This window comes from Callorhinus ursinus, unplaced genomic scaffold (assembly GCF_003265705.2).
Source record: "Callorhinus ursinus isolate GAN/ISIS: 27379988/994484 unplaced genomic scaffold, GSC_fseal_2.0 scaffold23, whole genome shotgun sequence".
Lineage (NCBI taxonomy): Eukaryota > Metazoa > Chordata > Mammalia > Carnivora > Otariidae > Callorhinus > Callorhinus ursinus.
Window position 1 is genome coordinate 3041108 of NW_027397085.1, and position 17047 is coordinate 3058154.

The 17047-nt window shown below is 42.3% G+C and overlaps 1 pseudogene; it reads right to left on the reverse strand.

Moving 5' to 3' along the window:
- Positions 1–17047, reverse strand: part of LOC112839705 (L-gulonolactone oxidase pseudogene) — a 33321-nt pseudogene that overhangs the window by 14476 nt on the left and 1798 nt on the right.

A 17047-nucleotide genomic window follows, 5' to 3' on the forward strand; every position in this document is an offset into this window, starting at 1 on the left:
TTTTTTTTTTCCTCAGAGTGAATGGGGTCAAAAAGTATCACCCTTAAAGGAATACAGAGTGTTTTGCACTCTACGGAGCCCCATCACATTGATCATTATATCTAGCTTTTAGAATAACACTGAGATGGGAGCAACACACACATCCCTATTCTCATTATGAACGGAAGAGGCCCAAGACACCTAACTTAGCATTGCCCACCTAGTTAGTTAGTGAAATGGTTGGGATTAGGTCCCACAATGCCAGGTGGAATTGAAAATGCCATACCTGGAGCGCCGGGATGGCTCAGTTGTTAAGCGTCTGCCTTCGGCTCAGGTCATGATCCCAGGGTCCTGGGGTCGAGATCTGCATTGGGCTCCCTGCTCAGCAGGAAGCCTGCCTCTCCCTCTCCCACTACCCCTGCTTGTGTTCCCTTTCTCGCTGTCTCTCTCTCTGCCAAATAAATAAAATCTTTAAAAAAAAAAAAAGAAAAGAAAGAAAATGCCATACCTTACAAAGATCAGAAACATGACATGCAATTATTTTAACCTGAAGTCAACCATGTCAGCCCATGTGCTATTCTCTCTTCCTCCTCCAAGGACTCTCAAGTCTGCTTTCCACCTGATTCCATGGCATTGAGCTATTTAGAGATTCATCTTGGCCATGCAAACCATTTATTTACTAGAAAGTGAGATTAGGGGTTGACCTTCAGTGTCCTTAACAGATGACACCAGAGTACAAAGAAGAAGACCACAAGGCCGTGGCACTGCAAGGCCACACATTCAGTGGGGGAAGCAGGAAGTGGTGAAAATGCCCCACGTCTAAAACAGAGTATAGGTTTCTTAAAGTGTGAATCCACGTACCATCAACATCTAAACAATTTTTTATGAGACTTTGGTTTATTAATTCCTGGCTAAAAGACTGAATGACATTAAGCCTTATTAATTTGCTGGCCAATTGGGCAGAGACTGCGAAAGGGGAAAGGAGAGAGGCCAGTTTTTGCAAAACAGCTGCTTACCCAGTCCTTGGGCCAGACCCAAAGAACCGGGGAAAAGAAACTCCTTATTATATCCTTGTAAGTGAGAGGTTTTGTTTTACAAACTGTGACTGGGAAACTTTGTACCAAAATGTTAATGGTTGTGATTCAAGGAGAAATGAAGACTTTTTTTTTAAATTCCCACTATCAACATACAGTTTTTAGCTGATAATCATCTTTTTCCAGTCTTCCTTATACTTTCAAAAACACAATAATAACACCTTAAATTTATAAAGCATGTCAGCTTTTGCAAAGTGTTCTTGTCTGTTACTTTAAATGAGCCTTATGAATATCCTGTATCAGAATTCCATCCTTAAACCAAACCAAAACCTCCCGCAAGACAAAAGAAATGTAGAAGGGACTTCACATCGAGGGGAGGGATTGCTATGCTGGCCATCGCTCCAAATCCCTCTCCTCAATTGCTGTGCTCCCTTAGGATCCACATAATTTTACTCCTAATCCTCAATCCTACCACAAAATTGAGTTCAGAAGATACTCTGTTTGGTCTTTCTTTTGGTGTTTATTTACATGCCTGTCCCCTGGCTAAAATTAATGACAAATGGCTACTTTGAAAAGACAGAAATCATTTTAATGTAACTTTCCCATGAATAAGAGTAACGCTCCCTTTCCACCTGTCCTCTTAATTTGAAGTCAAGTAGATTTAGTCTTTAGGTCTGGTTAAAGCAACTTTGGGATTCAAGTCTTTGTGCAAATAAGAACTACTGCGAATGGTTAATAATTCTTTAGGGGGCCCCCTGTAGACTTGTACCATGGGAAAGGCAATTTACCTCTGTGATTTGAAAAAGTGGCTGATTTTCTTTCACTGGTAAAATCAAAGCGACTGAATTATTGGGTAGTAATGAGCTGCTTCCCAAGAACTTCAATACTCCTGTTTTGCATCACTCTCACCAAGTAAACGTGACTTCAATATTAAAATCAAGAATATTTTCACAGGTGATAGATGTATTATCTTGATCTTGATGATCATTACACAATATACATGTATATCAAGCCATCACACTGTACATTTTAAGTATATATAATTATATTTGTCAATTATTCCTCAGTAAAACTGGGAGGAAAGGGGGGGGGAAGCATATCATCACTAAACCCAAACATCAAGATGACTTGATAGAGAAAGGTGTCTGCCTTGGAGAACATAATCATATTTTAACACACCATTGAGGAAAAGAGATAGAAAGAGAAAAAGAAAGGGGGGAGGGGAAAGAGAGAGGAGAAGAGAAGTCAGTATTCACAGGGCACAAAACAGAGAAAATATTACCACTAATAAAATTGTTCAGCTGTTCCCACGGCTGGAAAATAGAATAAAAAGACCAGAACTGACTCACGTGTCTATAAATAGTTTAATATTTAATAAACATGGCATCTTAAATCAGGGGAGGATACAATATAAATAAATGGTATTGAGATAATTTGCTTTTTTTTTAGAGAGAGAGAGATAGAGAGTGAGCAGACAGGGAGGGGCAGAGGGAGAAGGAGAAAGAATCTTTTTTTTTTTAACATATAATGTATTATTTGTTTCAGAGGTACAGGTCTGTGATTCAACAGTCTTGCACAATTCACAGCGCTCACCATAGCACATACCCTCCCCAATGTCTATCACCCAGCCACCCCATCCCTCCCACCCCCCACCACTCCAGCAACCCTCAGTTTGTTTCCTGAGATTAAGAATTCCTCATATCAGTGAGGTCATATGATACGTGTCTTTCTCTGATTGACTTATTGAAGGAGAAAGAATCTTAAGCAGGCTCCACGACCAGTGCGGACCCTGACATGGGGCTCGATCTCACTACCCGAAGTCATGATCTGAGCCAAAATCAAAAGTCAGAAGTTTAACCAACTGAGGCACCCAGATGCCCCACAATTTGCTAATATTTTTGAAAAGTAATTCAGATAGAATAAAAATTCTAATTTTATTTTAATTTTAGATTAAAATTTTAATATTATAAAAATACCAGAAAATTATAAAAGGGTAGTTGTCTAATGTGGGGCATAACAGTGTCTTTCTAAGAACAACACCAAAGCCATCAACATAAAGAAAAGACAGATATATCTGACTTCTTTAAAATTTAAAATATTTGCATATCAAAAGCATCCATGATACCAGTCGTTTGTCAGAAATATGTATTAAAGATATTTTCTCATATCTATGAGTTGTCTTTTTACTTTCTGTCATTTATTTTGAGAACACAACAGCCTGGATGAATTTCAGAAATGTGTTTTGTGGAAAAAGTATACATTGGATGGTTCCATTTATATGAAGTTCTAGAATAGGAAAAATTAATCCAAAGTGATGGAAATTGGGGCACCTGGGTGGCTCAGTCGGTTAAGCATCTGCCTTCTGCTCAGGTCATGATCCCAGGGTCCTGGGATCAAGTCCCACATCCAGCTCCTTGCTCAGCAGGAGAACCTATCCTTAGGTTCTCACTCTATCAAGGAGGGAGCCTGCTTCTCCCTCTCCCTCTGCTGTTCCCCCTGCCTGTGCTCTCCTGCTCTCTCTGTCAAATAAATAAATAAAATCTTTAAAAATATAAATAAATAAAGTGATGGAAATTAGATTTATGTAAAATGGAACAAGGGAACTTTTTGGGGTGACAGAAATGTTCTATAATTTGTGGCCATGGATACATGGGTATATACATTTATCAAAACTCATATTGCACACTTAAGGTAGATGCATTTTGTTGTTTATAAATTATATTGCAATTACAGAAAAAAGAATCCATGGTAAATATCAAAGAAAATGACAAACTGAGAATATCTGCAACATCTAAGACAGATAAACTTGTGAGGCCCTCATACACAAAGAACTCTTAAAAATCAATAAGAAAAAAATTAACATCCCAACAGAAAGTTGCAAAAGGACCTAAAGGAGTAATTCAGGGATGCCTGGGTGGCTCAGTAGGTTAAGCGTCTGCCCTCGGCTCAGGTCATGATCCCAGGGTCCTGGGATTGAGCCCCGCATCAGGCTCCCTGCTGAGCAGGGAGCCTGCTTCTCCCTTTGCCTACAACTCCTTCTGCTGTGTGCTCTCTCTCTCTGACAAATAAATAAAATCTTTTTTAAAAAATAAAGGAGTAATTCATAAAAGAAGAAATAAAAATGGACAGTAAATATAAAAAAGACTCCAACTCTTTGGAAATCAAGCAAACATAAATTAGAAAAACAACAACAGGGGTGCCTGTGTGGCTCAGTCAGTTAAGCATCTGCCTTTTGCTCAGGTCATGATCTCAGGGTCCTGGGATTGAGCCCTGCTTCGGGCTCCCTGCTGAGCAGGGAGCCTGCTTCTCCCTCTCCCTCAGCTGCTCCCCCTGCTTGTTCTCACTCTATCAAAATAAATAAATAAAATCTAACTTATTACCTATCAAATTGATTTTTTTGAATATTAAATAGTTTTTTTAAGGGCAGGGAGAAAAAGACATCTTCAGATTCCTAATGGAGTGTAAATTGGTACAATATTACTGGAAGAAAAATTGTCCATATACAGCCAAAGTCTTTTTGCTTTAACAGGATGTCTAGATGTAGGGACTATGGGTGCACATGCCTATTTTGCTTCTTCAAATCACCACTGGTACAAATATCCTTAGGTTTACGCCTGTTATGTACTTCTGTCCCAGGAATTAAAATATAACCTTAATTGATATAGCCCAGAATAAGCACTGTGTAGACCCCAAAATAATTATCAACTGACACTCTCTGAATGTGTACCCATTAAGGGACTAGAGGGAATTTACTCTTCAAATCATAGATGGGCCCCTGGTTCACACCATGCTGGCTCACACCGGGTCCTGCCATTATGAGTGGCACTCTCTTATAGCTCAAGGCTAGCAGGCTTGAGGGCAAGGGGCCCACCTGTCACCAGGCTTGGCCCAGTCACCATGGCCAGGAGGATGGAGTCATCTGGTTGGCCAGCTGGGTTATAGCTGTGGTAGAGGACGACATATTTGGACCTTGAGAGCTTGTTTGGAGGTTCTAGCAGGGGAGCGCAGCTACTCGTATACCCTTGACCGAAGAACGGTCCTCTCCTCTATCGGAGAAGGTCGTCCTCTTCGACCGAGCGCGCAGCTTCGGGAGGGACGCACATGGAGCGGTGAGGGAGGAAGGGGACACCCGCCTAGCCAGCCAGATCAGCCGAATCAACCCTGGCGATCAATGGGGTGACAGATGTCGCAGCCAGATCGCCCTCACATCCGAGGACGACATATTTGATTGAGTCTCATTTAGATCAAACAGAGTAGGGGAGGAGTTCCCAAAGGAAGGAATGATGGTCAGGCTAAAAAGATAAGAGAGTTTACTCTGGGGATAAGCAAGCATTCTTCTCCATGTTCAGACTCATACCTCCATGCTCAGACTCTCCAACTTCCTCCTGCTCTGGGGCCATTTCTCCAAGTTACCTAAGGAATGAGCCATCAAGTGAATCAACTTAAGTCTCGTGTGTGGGATCTGTCTTCCCTACTGTGGTCACAGGTGATGTGTGAAAAATAGAGTGGGAGAGGCTATATCTAAAGGGAAAACTGGAGTCACAGAAAAAGCCTGTCTCGACCTGGGAATGTGTATGTATGAAATGAGTCTGCTACGGGGTATCAGGCAGAGGACTTAGTGAAATGTATTCCATACCTGGGCCATCCATACTAGGCTCCATCCACAGGTGCTCAGAGCTGGAAGATTAACCAGATGCCTTTTCCAGTTGATACTAATCTCTCCCTTCTTTAATTTCACACTGCAATTTGCATCAGCCCACTAGTGACCTTCAAGCTGTTCTTGCATTGTTTCAAAGGAATTCAGTGTGTCTCCTTAAATAGCAGGAAAACCACAAGACAAATTCTACCTCCTTCCTGAAGCGTCTCCTGATTACCCCAGTCTGGGATGATCTCTCTCTCTCTCATTACCCCTACCGTCATGTTGGCAATAATCACATCCTGGTTTGTGGCAATTTTCCTTGTGTTGCCTTGAATTACTATATATTTTTAGCATCAAGGTTTACTCTTTGTGTATTCACATCTTTCCTCCCCACAGATCTGTCTGATGTGTCTTTAGAACCCCAACAGCACAGAGCCCACCATGCCAGGCAGTATAACCTAGTGACTCAGAACCTGGGCTCCAGAGCCAAACCCCTGGGTATGAATTCCAGTTCTGCCCGTCACTAGCTGTGTGACCTGAACAAGTTACTCAGCCTCAGTGTGTCTTCCTTATCTATAAGATGAGGCCAAAAGTGGCACCGACTTCACTGGGTTGTTACGAGGATTAAGACAAATGCATGGCAAGTGAGTAGCCTAGTTCCTGATGGTGTTGTAAGTGCTCGGGAAATGTCAGCTATTAGTATGTAAGTGCTTCGTAAACACCCGCTCATTGAATGGCTCTAGTGGGGAGGAAATTTAAAGAAAGAGAGGGCTATTCTAGAGCGGCATGAACCCCTGAAAGGGGAAAGGAAAAACCTACTGACCTTGTTGAACAGGTTACATGGGCCAGGTCAAATATTAAGGCACTGAGGGTTTGGGATGAGGTGGGAGAGATGTAAGGAAGGGAGGGCACACCTGAGGTTCTATAACACAAATAAATTATTAGAATATCATTAATTCATTCAACAAGTATATATTGGGCACTTATGGTATTGCCGGAAAACAAGACATTTCTTTTTTAAACGTTTTAATTTTTTATTTTTTTAGACTTTATTTGTCAGAAAGAGAGCGAGAGAGAGCGAGAGAGAGAGCACAAGCAGGTGAAGCTGTAGGCAGAGGGAGAAGCAGGCTCCCCGCTGAGCAAGGAGCCCGATGCAGGACTCCATTCCAGTACCCTGGGATCATGATCTGAGCTAAAGGCAGACGCTTAACTGAGCCACCCATGCAACCCAAGAAATTTCCTTTCTTGGACCTAACGAAGAATGTGATATCCAGGATGTATCACCTCCTCTCCGTGTCTATCAATCAAGCTGTTATAATTCAAGCCTCTATGGCTTCTGACCTGAATCACTGTCAGAATTAACTAGGCTTCATGCCCACCCTGCTCTTTTCTTTACCAATCTACTGAGCAGAACTAATCAGGTGAGTTTTCCAAGATACCTAAATACTTGATTCCCTCTCTGAAAATCTTTACTGGCTCCCCGCTGCCAGTGGTCTGTCCCTCTTGGATCTCCATATTCAAGCTTCTCACACTTCCAGGTGTATTTCGGATGGTCTTCCCCGGGGCTCTCTATCTGGGGAATTCTTTCTTTCCCTTTAAGAATCAGCCGCCCTGGGAAGCCCTCCATATCCATCAGAGCCCAGCCAGAAATACAGAAACCACTTTCTATATTCAAATAGAGTGAATCTAGTACAGGAGATTTCCAAGTGATAGGAAAACTGAGCCACCAACCAGGGGACAGTGAGGCAAAGCAGAGATTAGTACCAGCAAGAAGCTGCTACCATTTCTAGGCTGGAGGTGCAAACAGAGGTTACCAGATCCCAGGGCCTGTGATCACCCTGCTGAAGCTGGACCCCAGTGGGCCTGGTCAGCAGGAGATGGAGTTATGGCAGAGACCCAGAGGCTTTGCAGATTTTGAAGACAGCACTCCAGGCAGAGAAGGAAAGAGAGAAACCCTGACTTTCCCTATCTCCCATCCTCCAGTCTGTCACCAGTGTCTCTCATTGGCTGAATCAGCCAGAAGCCAGCTGCCGGTGGTCTGTAGGAATTCCCCACTCCCAACCCCAAAACAGAGCAAAGCCAAAGAAGAGTGAGGGATGGAGCTGCTTCCCTTCCTGACTCCCTTAGGCACATTGTCATGGTCTCCCCTCTGCTCCCTTAACTCCGATCCCACCTTTTTTATAGCCCTAATCTAGTAAGTTGTGATTTCTGTGTTTATAAGTCTGTTTTCCTTAATAGATTGTGTAATTCCAAGGTCAAAGACAATGGCCTTATTCATCTTGGTATCCTTAGCTCCTGGCATAATGCATGGTACATAACAGACATTTACTCTTTGTTGGATATCTGTCAAAAGGAAATCCTGGAGTCACCTCCAGCTAGCCCTCCTTTTCCATCTCCTTGCTTGATTTACCTACCTTGATTGAACTCTCAGTACTAAAGAATAAACAAGAAGGAGCTTGGGGTCCATTGAGCTCCCTGGGTCTGCAATCCATAGCCTTATATTTAAGTACACCCATCAACAAATTACCATAATTATTTATACTCAGAGCATCATCCACATATCAACCTTCTACCTTCCCATAGCTACATGAAAATTATCCATGGAAATTCCCCCTCAAATTTCAAGATACCATCCCTCCACCACCCAAGATGTTTCTAGGCCACCTTTCCCTGCTGTTAATCAGTGTGTGCTCAGGGTAAACAAACTAATTTTAAAATCAGCTTAAGCAAAACATAATTAGGAAGATAAATTAGCTGCCCCCCAAATTGCATAATGAATGCCCAAGGAGAAATTATTTTTATTATCTACCATTTTTATTATCTGTGTAACATTTTCTCTTCCATCATTGGAGATGATACTCAGCTGACAGTGTAGAGAAATACCACAGAACTTAACTTCTGACCTTGATCATCTGTACAATGATTACCAAAGGAGAAAAACGAGCTGTTTTTGTTTTTGTTTTTCTTATCTTGAATTTACAACACCAGCCTAGCTATAGAGGAAAAGAAGCCTGTAATTACAGTCAGACAATCAGGGTTCAATTCTCGATTCTCACTTATTTCTGTACAATCACAGGCAAGTTAGGTCACCTCTGAAAAATCGGTCTCTTCACATGTAAAATAAGGATGATGACAAAACCGACCTCAACAATGAAAGCCCGCACATGCTTCCTATCTGGTTCTAAGCACTTCATGTGAATTAATTCCTTTCATCTTTGCCATGAATTACCTACTGTTATTCTTATTTTACGCATAAGGAAACAGGCACAGAGATTAAGTAACCTCCTCAAAGGTTTGTTGTAGAAATTTAGTGTGATTTTATACATTGAAATCATTAAGAAATTGTCTGAAACAGAGTAGGTGCTCAATTAATTTTTTCCTTTACAAGCCCCCCCACCCCCTACGCCCCCCCCCCACCAAAATAACTAGTGTTTATAGAAATTGGTTTATTATTGAAGCTTCTTTGTTAAGAGGCCTGGATCCTTGGGGCACCTGGGTGGCTCAAATGGTTGAGCGTCTGCCTTTGGCTCGGGTCATGCTCCCAGGGTCCTGGGATCAAGCCCCACGTCGGGCTCCCGGCTCAGCGGGGAGTCTGCTTCTCCCTCTCCCACTCCCCCTGCTTGTGCTCTGTCTCTCTCTCTCTCAAAATGAATAAATAAAATCTTTAAAAAAAAAAGAGGCCTGGAGCCTTCATTCCTAGCTCTGTACTCACTGTGCCTCAGTTTCCCTCTGTGTCAAATGTCAGACTATATCAGCAGCCACCAATCAATGGCCTATGAGAGGAACCTGGCCTGCAGTTACATTTTTTTTATCTTGCATAATATTTATATTATTATTTATATTAAAAAGTAGCTGTTAACATTTAAAAATCAGTAGGTCTCTCTCTTTCTCCCTCCCTCTTTCTCTCTCTCTCTCTCTCTCTCTCTCTCTCACACACACACACACACACACTTTTCAGGCTTCTCTTGAAAAACTGACCCATATGGTCAAATGGGCTCTTACTCCAGCAGGTCAACATTCATTTCCATTTGTGTGTGGCCACCTCCTTTTACAAAGGACACCTATTTCCCAGTTTGCCATAGTCCCCGTTTCTCACAGCTTCTTGGAGACACAGGAGCCTTTCCCCCTTCCATCACTAAGGGTCCATGATTCCCTGACACCTGACAGTACTTCCCAGAGGAAGTACCCACTGTAGGGCACCAGAGTTTTTCACTGAATGCTGTTGTCCCAAAGGATGAGCGATTCATCCCAGTTTCATTAGGACTTACCTCTTTTTGGACTGAAAGTCCTGCATCCAGGAAACTCCTTGGTCCTAGGCAAACCAGGTTGGTCATTCTGTGTCACAGCACAAAACAACCCCACAGTGGCCCCTCCCATCTAGGACATGAGGATGCCATACTGCACCGTCTTGCTCCGGAGTCTCCTTGGGCAATTCTGCAGGGCTAGAAGAGCATGTATCTGTGTATCTTGTGGAGGGGGTGGGGACAGGAATTAGAGACCCTAGACCTCATTACATGACTGGTTCTCCTGATGGGGCTCTGTATGACCTTAGGTGGGTCACTGAGTCTCTGGGCCTCTCTGCTCTGCCATTCATTCATTCAACATCTACTTATCAAATGTCTTCCATATGCCAGGCACTGTTCTAGGTACTGAGGGCACAGCAATGAAAAGGCAAGAATAGCATCCTTGCCCTTGGAGAACTCACATCTGCAAGAAGAAACAGATATTAAAACAAGTAAACAATATCTTAACAATATCTGATAAAATTTCAGGTGGTGATAATGCCATAAAGAAATCACTGACCACATGAGAGAAGCAAAGGCTACAGGGGCCATCACCAATTTTGGTGGGTGCCAAGGAATATCAGAAATCAGTCAAAATTCCACCTGGCCTCTTGTTTTGGACAATATGTAATTCTTAACTTCAGGATCTTTTGGTGCAAGGGATATATGTAACAATTTAATTTTTCAATTACAAAATATTTCTCAGTAAAAAACTGCTTTATGGCAACAAGCCATATCAATATCAGATCTGGGTCTCATCACTGATATGAGGAATTCTTAATCTCAGGAAACAAACTGAGGGTTGCTGGAGTGGTGAGGGGGTGTGGGAGGCATGGGGTGGCTAGGTGATAGACATTGGGGAGGGTATGTGCTATGGTGAGCGCTGTGAATTGTGCAAGACTGTTGAATCACAGATCTGTACCTCTGAAACAAATAATGCAATATATGTTAAGAAAAAAAAAAAGAAGAAGATAGCAGGAGGGGAAGAATGAAGGGGAGTAAGTCAGAGGGGGAGACGAACCATGAGAGACGATGGACTCTGAAAAACAAACTGAGGGTTCTAGAGGGGAGGGGGGTGGGGGGATGGGTTAGCCTGGTGATGGGTATTAAAGAGGGCACGTTCTGTGTGGAGCACTGGGTGTTATGCACAAACAATGAATCATGGAACACTACATCCAAAACGAATGATGTAATGTATGGTGATTAACATAACAATAAAAAAATAAAAAAAAATCCAGGTCTCATACAGATGGATTGGAAATGTATCAAGTCAAATCCACCCAAATAACAGCACAAAGGTTGAGAAAAGAGAGAGGCCCAAGCTTATTAACACATCTGACAATATTTTATTAAACAAAGTGTAGCTAGAGTCAGGGGCCCATGTGCTAACACCAGAAGCAGAAAAATAAATGAATGAATAGACAGACTGTCCAGTACCTGTCTCTTTCCCCTCCAAAGAGCTGGATACTGCCTTAAGGAAGGAAATAACCACTTTATAACAAATTCAGTAAGGGACACCACTATAGTATGCCATTCATTCATTCATTCATTCATTCATTCATTGCATAAATAGATACTGAGTACCTATTATATACCAACATTATTATAAATAATGAAAGAAGGCAATACTTGGGAAGCCGAAAATATTTCTCTAGATTTAAAATAACCCTTATTGGGGGCGCCTGGGTGGCTCAGTCCGTTGAGCATCTGCCTTCAGCTCCTGTCATGATCCCAGGGTCCTGGGATGGAGCCCTGTGTTGGGCTCCCCGCTCCTCCAGGAGCCTGCTTCACCCTTTCCCTCTGCCTCCAGCCCGCTCCCCCCTGCTTGTGCTCTCTCTGTCAAATAAATAAATAAAATCTTTAAAAAATAAAATAACTCTTATTTGATTTTTCTGGTTATAAAATAATAAATTGCTTTTTATAATTTTGAAGCTTAAAAATGCAATATAAGTCATCTTTTAATAAGCCGGGGCTTTTCAACCTTGGCACTATTGACATTTTGGGATGGGAAAATCTTTGTTGTGGAGGCTGTGTTGTATGCATTGTAGGATGTTTAGCAGCATCCCTGACCTCTACCCACTAAATGCCAAGAGCATCCCTCACCCCACCACCACACAAACACACACCAGTTGTTAACACTAAAAATGCCTCCAAGCTTTGCAAATGCCCCTAGGAGTCAAAATCATGTGCTTGAAAAGTGCTACTATAAGCAATCCACTTTGCTCACACAATAGGGAGCTCAGAAATGAAGGCCTAAGGAGAGGCCCCTTTTTCCTCCAGGCAAATAAATAGGAGATTTCCACCTGGAAGAGCCCTGGCACTACCCTTCCCTCCTTGATGCCAAGACACCAGCCCTCTGGAGAAAGGCAGCACTGCCCCAAGTCTGGGATGAGAGGACAGGGAAGGCGGTGGGGATGGGCAGGCTTGGGCTCTGCTAAGGAGATCAGCGAGCTTCTGGAGCTTACACTGTGTGCGTCATGCCCGCTGATCCAGGCCATGCCCCAGACCTGCACTCCTCCAAATGAGCTTTGCTAACAACTCTGGGAGAAAAGCTTCTCCTGTTCCAGGCTTACCCACATGGAAGTCCAGCAGTCTGTGGCTGCTCTAAGCCAGGCAGATTAAAATTGTGCCCGTCTACCTTGAGCACTGATAGGAGTGAGTCTCCAAAGCTAGAAGCAGGGCACGCCTACCTGTCCTTGCCCTTCTACAAAGACTTGACAAAGAGTCCATTGTGCACAACCTAATCTGAGATAGAATTAATGCACCTGCCTGGTCATTCACCCCCACCTTTGGCTGGTGCTTCAGAGCAAATGCTAGTTGTATAGAAGCAAACACTTTCAGTTGATAGAAAATGTCAACATGGGCCCAAGTCAGGCACAACGTTTTAAGTACCTGTAATCTGAGTCCTGGCTCTTAAAACAAAAGGGAAATTAGTCTTGTGTGTCACCACTTAGTGTCTCAGATTCAACCGTTCCCAGTCACAAAAAGGAGAAGAGCTGAAGAAATAGAGAGAGGGTAAGAGAATCCAGGTTCTGCTTTTATTCATTAATTTCCTAAATATTTGTTGAGTCCCTGTTATATGCCCAATGCTGTGTTCTACGCATGGTGAGAGTTTAGCTTTAGGTGGAACCTTTAGGGACCACGCTTCAGCTCCAGCTGCTTCTTGCCATAATCGTCTATAAGCCAGTTTTGCCAAATCTTCTGACTTTCCAAGAGAAACTGGAAAACATGATTTTTATGTAAAATCCTTTAAATTTTAAACATAGGCTGAAATTTTAAAATGAAAACAAAACAAAAAATCCCCGCATGGACAAAACCAGTCCAGTTTCCAAGCCTTCAAACTATAGTAGTGGTTAAGAGTAAGGTACACTGGGGCACCTGGGTGGCTCAGTCATTAAGCGTCTGCCTTTGGCCCAGGGTCCTGGGATTGAGCCCCGCTTCGCTTTGGGCTCCCCGTTCAGTGGGAAGCCTGCTTCCTCCTCTCCCACTCCCCCTGCTTGTGTTCCCTCTGTCAAATAAATAAATAAAATCTTAAAAAAAAAAAGAGTGAGGTACTCTGTGATGAGCACTGAGTAATGTATAGAATTGTTGAATTGCTATATTGAACACCTAAAACTAATATAACACTGTATGTTAACTAAAATGGAGTTAAAATAAAAAAACTTAATTAAAAAAAAGTGAGGTACTCTGGTTCTACCCCTTGCTTGCTGTGTGACCTTGGGCAAGTTATCTAACCTCTCTGTGCCTGTGCCTTACTTTCCTCATGTATAAAATGAGTATGATAAAAAAAAATTGTAGTTTTTTAAATTACTTAAATTCAATTAATTAACATATAGTGTATTATTAGTTTCAGAGGTAGAGTTCAGCGATTCATCAGTTGCATATAACACCCTGTGCTCATCACATCACGTGCCCTTCTTAATGCCCATCACCCATTTACCCCACGCCGCCCCACCAACCTCCCCTCCAGCAACCCTCAGTTTATTTCCTGTGATTAAGAATCTCTTATGATTTGTCTCCCTCTCTGATTTTGTCTTTATTTTTCCCTCCCTTCTCCTATGCTCCTCTGTTGTGTTTCTTAAATTCCACATATAAGTGAAATCACATATTGTAGATTTAAATGCAAGAATACATGTACATGCCTGATCTATAATATCTCAATAAATGTGAGCTATTATTTTTGTAGGTCACCTGGTCCACTCTCCCAGGAATCTCTTTTACAACAGCCTTGAGAGTTGAACATTTAATCACTGCTCACGCACGTCCTGAGACAGGAAGCTCATGACTTCTTAGGAAATGCCAGCTGTATAATAATCACCAAATCACAGTGGCTTAATCCAATGTATGTTCATTTATTGTTCATGTCCCAATCCAATGTGCTCAACACATAGACTGCTTTGTTCTACTCTTTACCCTGTGAATGCATGGACCTCCTTTCTGGTGGCTCTACCAACCCTAAGGACCTTCCCAGAATCCTCTACTGGGTTCTCTGCTTTCAGCCAGGTAAGAGAGAGAAAGAGAAAATTAAAGAGAGAAATTGAGAGAATATCGGATGTATCACATCTGCACATTCCCATTTGCCAGAACCCTGTCACATGGTCCCAATCTAACTGTAAAGGAAGTTGGGACATGAAGTGTTCCTCTGCATCCAGGAAGAAAAAATAGCATTCGTGAACTTCTAAACTATCTCTGCCATGCTCTGCATTCATAGAGACACAATTCTGCAGACTTAGAATCTCTACCTGTTGGTCCCAGTCTTGCCTTTCAGGGCAACACACACATGACAACAGGAGGACAGAAGCCTGGGGACAGACAGGTTTGGAGATGAAACTCTGTTTCTATACTTGCTCAGTCCAATATTTTGGACCTTTGGCAAATTCTTTTAACTCTCTGTGCCTCAGTTACCTCATTCAAAAAATGAAGACTGTCATTACCTCCCTGGGTTGTTGGAAGGATGGAATAAGATAATGTATGTGTGAGCACACTGCATAAAATATATACATAACCTAGAAGGTGCTCATTTAATGCCAATGTCTCCTCTTCAATGTGAAAGATTTCCAGGTACTTAAAAGACGACTATGATTATTTCCGTAAGTTTTCTCTTCTCACCGTTTCATCATTATTTTCGCTATTTTCATTATTTTTATATGATATCATTGCCAGCCCCCTCATTCTCCTGATGGCCATTTCGTGGAAATATCCCAATTTGTTCAGGGACCAAATATGATACCTGCCTTGTTCAGGTTTCTCCGAAAGCAGACCCTGAAATAGATTGGTGCAGATAATTTGGGGTATAGATAATTGGGTGCAGAAGTTATTTTTGGGAGAAGTTATCTTAGGAAACACAAGTGAAGGAAAGGAGAAAGGGAGAAAAGTCAATAAATGAGTGGGTTACAGCTTTGGCAAACAGGTTCAACCCCAAAGGAGGCTCTGAGGAACCATGCAGAACTCATCTTAGAATTGCCCCACATTCTCTGCCCTGCTGGATGGGAAGATTGGGCCATTTATTCATGAAATCCTGTTCTTGTTGGTTTAGGGCTGCCTCCATCCAGGGGGTGTTAACTGCCTTGAAATTATGGGTTGTGCCTACATGTAGCTGAGCAGGCTTTTCAGACTTCTAGAATGCAAAGGCGAGAGATACTGTGATGTGATCTTGTATGGACACTGGCAAAGTACATGGCAGTGTTCATGCCACAGCTATGTTGAAGTCTGGTGGCTGAAGGATGTGGCTCAAAACATCATAATCTGTGCTACAGTGCCTCTAGCAAAAATGTCTGGGAGAGTCCACCCCATATGTTCATAAGGGTTGTGTCTGGGTGTAGGGATTATAATGATAGTGGTTTTATCTTTAATTTTTTTCCCAAGGAACATGTGATGGCCATGAATAAATACTATGATCCAAGAAAGGTTTTGACAAGTGCAGAATAGAAGATACAGTATTTCATTAAAAGCAGACTGAGGGTGGGGATGGCTCAGTTGATTAAGCGGCTGCCTTCAGCTCAGGTCATGATCCCAGGGTCCTGGGGTGGTCAAGCCCCACATCAGGCTCCCTGCTCAGTGGGGAGTCTCCTTCTCCCTCTTCCTCTGCCTCTCCCCTGCTTGTGCTGTCTCTCTCTCAAATGAATAAATAAAATCTTAAAAAAAAAAAAAAAAGCATGGGGCGCCTGGGTGGCTCAGTCATTGGGCATCTGCCTTCAGCTCAGGTCATGGTCCCAGGATCCTGGGATCGAACCTCGCATCGGGCTCCCTGCTCGGCGAAGAGCCTGCTTCTCCCTCTCCCACCCCCCCTGCTTGTGTTCCCTCTCTCACTGTCTCTCTCTATCTCTGTCAAATAAATAAATAAAATCTTTAAAAAAAAAGGAGACTGAGGGTAAAGGGAGAAGTAAAGCTGTTTATAGTCATAGATGACATCATGATGTGCATAGAAAATCCCAAGGAATCTACATACAAAATGACCAGAACTAATAAATGAGTTTAGCAAGGCTGCACGATACAAGATGAATATTTAAAAATCAATTGTATTTCTGTATTAGGAATGACAAATCCAAAACTGAAATTTAAAAAATTCTATTTATAAAGCATAAACTGAATAGAGTATGTAGGCATATATTTAATAAAAGAAGTACAAGACTTGTATGCTAAAAATTATTAAATGTGATTAAGAGAAGTTAATGAAGAATCAAATAAATGGAGAGACATTACCCGTTTATGGATTGGAAGACTCAATATTGTCAAAATGGCAATTCTCCCCAAATTGATCTATATATTCATTCCAATCCCTCTCAAAATCCCAGTAGCTTTTTATTTCATTTTAGCTTCTAAGTTTATTTTTTTACTAATCTCTACATCCAGTGTGGGGCTTGAACCCATAACGCCGAGATCAAGAGTTACATGCTCCTCAGGAAACAAACTGAGGGTTGCTGGGGTGGTGGGGAGTGGGTGGGATGGGGGGGCTGGGTGATAGACATTGGGGAGGGTATGTGCTATGGTGAGTGCTGTGAATTGTGTAAGACTGATGAATCCCAGACCTGTACCTCTGAAACAAATAATACATTATGTGTTAAAAAAAAAAAGAGAGAGAGAGAGAGAGAGAAAGAGACGATAGTAGGAAG